Consider the following 6,661-nt stretch of genomic DNA (forward strand, 5'->3'; position numbering starts at 1 on the left):
CTATCTAATCAAGATCTCAAATTCAAGCTTTGTGAATGAAAAAAATATAATTAGGAGAAAATATTTCATTAAAAATAATCAATTAAGTTTCTTAACAAATAAATCATCAACTAAATTGATAAATACTCCATACCAATAAAATAGTAATAATAAAGAATATATTATCAAATTCAAGAAATATATCAAGCAAAAGCCAACCATTTGTAAAAGTGTTTTTTCTTTTTCTTTTAATTATATATATCTTTTTACGGAAGCCAATAATCCTTGAATCAGATGGACAATGATATTATGTGAGACCAAATCAAGTAGAATTAGGACAGATAACAATTCCATGAGATAACTTCGAATGTAAGAACAAGAGTCAACAAATTAAATATCAGAACATCAATGGACTAATGAAGTTTCCCGGTACGTGTTCAACTCATCCCTGCCTCAATTCAATTTTATTCAACTTATAAAGCGAGAATTTGATGACCCTATTTACTTCTTATTTAGAATCATTTCTCCACACCATAAAGATATCACCAAGAATAATTGGTACTTACACCCCCAATGAGTGCTAAATTAATTCTACTAAACTTTAAATCAAATAGATTCTACTAAATTTTAAATCAAATAGGCACATTTGTCATTTGACTCTCCAAACATCAGCAAGAAGATTCTCTTGCAAGTTGCTCTCCATTGGGCACACTTTTCACATACCATTATGCAGCTAGGACCTAAAAGTACCGTTTGGTGATGTGCACTGTGCTGCCTAGCAATTGGAGACCTACATTCCAGAGATACCTTTTTATCAACAAAAGGTAAACAGACATTAACCTTTACCCCACACGCCAGAGAAAATGACACATTTAAAACAATTTACATGCCCAAAAGGCTTGAGCTTCTTTAAAAAGTTTCACTCCAATACATAGTGAAATATGAATGGAGTCATTTCACATACTTTTCCACATAATGTCAAACCCAGCATCTTTTCAAAGATAGAAAGAAGGCTGTATTAAGCCTTGAACCATTTCAAGTATTTCATCCACATTCAGAAATTCATTCCCATCATATGAAAGATATTAATGCAACGAATACCAAGCTCTCAAAATATTTACACAAAAGGAATCTGGCAAATTTCAAAACCCCTCGTGCATCACTGATGTAAATAAAGCATATTATCTGTGGGGTAAAGGCATCACTGTAAAAAGAAGGTTAAATTATTCATTTAAGACTAAAAAACTTCGTACCCCATTGCCCAGAGGCGAAGGTATGGGGGAGGGATGTTGTACGCAGCCTTACCCTTGCATATGCAAAGAGGCTGTTTCCGGATTCGAACTCATGACCAACAAGTCACCAAGGCACAACTTTACCGCTGCACCAGGGCTCGCCCTCTTAAAAGACTAAAAGAGAATTAAAATACAAACTAAAAAGAACACTTTTAAATTATATGGACTAAAAAAAATTAAAATGTAAACTATAGAGACTAAAAATACCACTTTCAAACTATAATAACTAAAAAAGTAAAAATCATGAAATTATAGGAATCAAATAAATAATTTAACCTAAAAAAAATAAACTTCACGGTTGTTTTATGAACCTCGCAAGGATCGAGTCTAGACACAGCATAATCCTTGTGAACCTTGGTGAAAGCAAGTAGTAAACTGGTCTTTCACATAGCTTTTCTGAAAATATTTTCTTACTGATGACCCTGTTTAAACTTCTTACTTGTAGAAAAGGGAAACAGTACTGAAAGGAAAAAAGTAAAAACATAAATAAGCATGATAACTTTTAATTTCAGAAAGCTTTCAAAATACATTAATAATGATGCATTTTTTCTTGAATAAACCATGAATTTAGTCCGCGAAATATCATCTTCTGTCTTAAATAATACTTAAATTAATGAAATTATACACGTAATCTCTAAAGTCTAAAGTATAAGAAATCATGTTACGTATTCCTTCAAGTATTGAAAAATTCTTCAATGTTAGTAAAATATCTCAACCCAAAGACCAAATTGATGGATATTGAACTACTTATATAATTTCATTAGATTAATAATTATTTAGAAGAGAGGATGATATTTTTTCTTGTTAAAAAAAGAGTTCTTTTTGCAAGTAATAAAAATTAAAATAAAATAACAGTTGCGCTAGTTAGTTCCAAAATATTCCAAGAAATTATCTTCCTATAATAAATATATAGGATAATTCATATAATCAAAAGAGAAATTGAGAGAAAAGAAAGAGTGATATCAGATAAAAAGTTAATATGATAGAGAAACAAAGAGAAGAAATTATATAAATATGATATCTCAATAACTGATGATACCGTCACAAGTTATTGGTCAAACAATAATATACACAAAACAACTGAAAAGCAAGAAAGGAATAGAAAAAAGGATGGGGCTCTCAATCTTCAAATCGTTCTCAGTAGAACTTTTGAAACTGATCAATCGCCACAAAAGAAAAAGGCACAGAAATATTTCAGAAATTTTCATTAGATTGCAGCAATAGCTTTTAATACTATTAAACATTGAATCTGTATTATCTGCATAATAGCCCCCACAGAATTGGAATATCAGCATCACAACAAAAGCATAAGTAAGCATCTAGATTTACATCAATTACTCCAAAGATTCAACCCATTGATTAAACTGCAATAAATAAACAACACCAGAAACAAAAAACAGAAAAATAAAGGGTTCCAAAATATGATTGTGCACTAAGGAGAGTGAGTGAGCGCTGGATGCAGAGGTTTATCGATCGATTCATGGTTCTGATGTTAAACAACGATTCAGGAAGAGATCGATGAACCGCTGCATCCAGTGACTTCACCAATCCTCCAAACTAAACACCCAAAGTTTTTGCAACAAAGATGAAAACGAATAAATAGATGGATCTAAGGAGCAAACACATGTTGGAAATCTGATATAGAAAGCGATTGAGAGAGAAGAGGACAAGGTAAATATAATATTATTATTTATATGCTATGAATACGATGGAGTGAACCAGGAATCCGTAAAGTCGTCGTTCCAATGTCGTGGATGTAGTTTATTTCTCTGTTCCTCCCTCTTTTCTCTTGGCGTGGACAGACACGTTTTTTTAGAAGAGGGACCCTTGGAAAGGGTGAAGATTTAGAAGAGGCTCCTTGGAAAGGGTGAAGATTTTGCTTCCTGTTTTTATAGGAGACTAGAACTACGGTTTTGCCCTTGCTTTTCAACGTGTATCACCAGTTGAATTCGGTCGGATTTTAGGTCAAAAAAGTCCAATTTGAATCGAATTCGACCCATTTAATTTCTGGCCCATATTCGCCTTATTGGACCTTCGGGTTAAGCGGGTCAAAGAAGATGATCCAAAAGGATGGGGGGGGGGGGGGGGGGTGCGCCGTTGAGTTTTCATTTGAAGCCAACAATTAACTTAGCTTTTATAGGTAGTTGTTTTTCTATAGAATAATATTAAACACTGAAACACACTATTCCATTAAAGAATATATATATATATATATATATATAATAATAGTTGAACTCTAGATATATTTCTATTTGAGATAATAAGTTGACTATTGGTCCTCATACTTTAATCAAACCACGTTTTTTTATTGCATGTATCTTCTTTCAATCTCTATATCTTCTCGAAACTCAGTTTTCCAATTTCAGTTTCTTAAATATAATCTAAAACAAAATACTCTATATTATTATAATGGAAATTGTTATCAAAATTATGATTACTATTTTTGTTAATATACAAATAATTCTCTTAAGTTGAAAACTATAATTGCTTGCTCGATTTCTATTATAATTTTTTTCTTATTTTTTTATACTAATAAAAGGTGGGATTTCATTGTGTAAGAAAGTTTTTTCTGAAGCACCAACAAGAGCAAAACAACTATCCAACAGCGAACCAAGCTAACGTTGATCCAACTCATGGAAACCAAAGTCGCAACTATTGCACCATGAATCCAAAAAAAATGCATGAAACTTGAACACCAAACACAACAAAAGTTGAGAAACAAGAAAAAACCAAATTCAAAAACAGAGTTACTCTCTTCAAAGAGGATAGATCTCAAACACCTTAAGAGCATGGTAGAAACCACAAATCCAACTCATCAAACTTGTAATTCCGCAACAAATCCAAACACAACCTCAAACCCTGATCAAAACAAGGCTAGCAACCATCCATAAACAAAGTGGAACATCCACAACAAATGCATGAAAGTTGAACACCAAACAATCAACAAAAGCTGAGAAACAAGAAGAAATAACCAAACTCAACAACAGAGTTACTTTCTTCAAAGAGGATAGATCTCAAACACCTTGGGACCATGGTAGAAACCACAAATCCAACTCATTAAACTTGCAATTCTGCAACAAATCTAAACACAAGACCTCAAATCCTAATCAAAACAAATCTAGCCACCATCCAAAAACAAATCGAAATATCTACAATCTCCATCGTATGGGCACTTATCAAGAAGCTTGAGAGTTTCATTGGAACACACAACGACAACATTGTGAACTAGTAGGAGAATAACCATAAACAAACATGAAAGAGAACTTGTGTGGATAATGATTAAAGAAAAGAACACCATTGGCTTCTTGAAATTAGCAACACAATAGAATCAAATCCAGAGGAGCTCGCAAAACAAACATTCTTTCGAACGTTGTCTAGCCTTGCTACTAAAAATAGCTACTTTTGCAATAAAAAATCACCATAATCACATTCTGAAATTGGAAATTTGCAATTGCAATAACAAATTGTTGTAACACCAAATAACAACTCAACCATAAAAATGAGGGTAAACTTTGGAATACAAAGCATGCACATAAGTGTCAATATATTGGGATTTTCTTTTTTTTTTTCTTCAAGAAAATGATAAGGAAAACAAACAATTTGAATATAGATAGAACGACGTAGTGAAACAAAAGTAGAACGAAAAATGAAGCAGAACAGTATCAACACAACAATTTTTATGGAAAACATAAAAAGAAAATGGAGAGAAGTAAAAATATTAATGAAGAATGAACAAAATGAAGTGAAAGCGAAAAAGGAGCTTGGAGCAAGAAATGAAAATGGATAAATAGCCACTTTTGTCCCTGAATGTGTAATTCACTTAAAAATGTATCCCTGAAAAATGAAAATACAAAATTTAGTCTCCGAAAGTGTAAAAAGTGTTACATGTTAGAACAAATCTCTTTTAACCTGTGATATTACAAACTACAAAAGAAACACAGGTTATTAACAAAAAATGCGGAAATTACATATCAAAACATACCTCCAGCCATTGTCATGAAGAGTTTCTTGTTTTTGGTTCTTCCAAGCTCTCTCTCTTCCTCTCTCTAGATGGTGTATAAGACTGAATTCGAAGGGATGAGCTCAGGGACCAAATTCATGTGCTTATATAGGCATTCTACCATCAAGAATGCATTTACCGGCCATTACCACTCATTATTGGCTGTTACAATTCATTATTGGCCATTATCATCCATTAACAGCCATTCAATTTGGCTTTCAAAACTGATGAGCGTTACAAAATTTCAAAATGTTATGACCATGAATTATTACATTCTCCCACTTGGTCCAAACATTTTGACTTAATGCTCAATCTTCTTAAGAAATGAATATATGAATCATAGTGATAGTTCCTCTTATAACGAGTAATATCATCTATGTATTACAATATACTCAATTTCCCAAGCAGTATACTTAAAGTGGTAATAAAACTTCATGAATAAACCCAATGTTTATTCTTGATCCAAAACATAATTTTTCTCAAATAAATCAATGTGCACCAAAATATGAGAAAATATCATAATATAAAAGTTTCAATTTTTACATATATATATACAATCATAAATTGGAACCAAGTCCCATTCTTTCTACATGATCCTTAAATTTAAACGGTGGCATGCCTTTAGTTAAAGGATCAGCGATCATCAACTTAGTGCTTATATTCTCAATGACCACTTTCTTGTCTTTTACTCTTTCTCTAATGGCTAAGTACTTAATGTCGATGTGCTTACTTGACTTCCACTTTTGTTATTCTAGCCAAAAAGACAGGCAGCTGAGTTATCGCAAAAAATTCTTAAAGGCCTTGAAATAGTATCAATTATCTTCAGCCCAGAAATGAAACTTTTAAGCCATACACCATGTGATGTAGCCTCAAAACAGGAGACAAACTCAGCTTCCATGGTAGAAGTAGCAGTCAAAGACTGCTTAACACTCCTCCATGAAATAGCTCCACCAGCCATCATGAAAATGTACCCAGATGTTGATCTACGAGAGTCAACACAACCAGCAAAGTCTGAGTCTGAATAACCAATCACATCTAGATTGTCTGTCTGTCTATACATAAGCATGTAATCTTTGGTCCCTTGAAGGTACCTTAACACTTTCTTAGCAGCTCTCCAGTGGTCAATACCTGGATTACTCTGATATCTTCCTAACATTCCAACTGCAAAAGCAATGTCAAGCCTTGTGCATACTTGAGCATACATGAGGCTTCCAACAACTGAAGCATAAGGAATGTTTTTCATTTGTTCCCTCTCAAAGTCATTCTTTGGACATTGGTTCAAATTAAACCTATCACCCTTCACAATGGGAGCAACACTTGGTGAACAATCTTTCATCCGAAATCTCTCTAGAATTTTGTTAATATAGGTTTCCTGTGATAGACCCAAAAT

At 32.9% G+C, this 6,661-nt stretch overlaps 1 long non-coding RNA gene and 1 other non-coding gene across 4 annotated transcripts; both read right to left on the bottom strand.

Annotated features, from left to right (window-relative positions):
* Positions 1-311: 311 nt before the first annotated feature.
* LOC121175028 (uncharacterized) lies at positions 312-3,145 on the bottom strand. 3 transcript variants are annotated; one of them, XR_005891914.1, is made up of 2 exons: positions 1,583-3,145; positions 312-769 (listed from the first exon to the last, which is right to left on the bottom strand). It is a non-coding gene; the product is annotated as an uncharacterized lncRNA (long non-coding RNA). The 3 variants fall into 3 exon arrangements; XR_005891913.1 differs by having other exon boundaries at positions 1,548-3,145; XR_005891912.1 differs by having other exon boundaries at positions 1,233-3,145.
* Positions 2,715-2,816, bottom strand: MIR162A (microRNA MIR162a). Its single transcript, NR_048604.1, has one exon. It is a non-coding gene; the product is annotated as a microRNA MIR162a (primary transcript).
* Positions 3,146-6,661: the final 3,516 nt, after the last annotated feature.

The sequence above is a fragment of the Glycine max genome, chromosome 6 (assembly GCF_000004515.6).
Source record: "Glycine max cultivar Williams 82 chromosome 6, Glycine_max_v4.0, whole genome shotgun sequence".
Taxonomy (NCBI): Eukaryota; Viridiplantae; Streptophyta; class Magnoliopsida; order Fabales; family Fabaceae; genus Glycine; species Glycine max.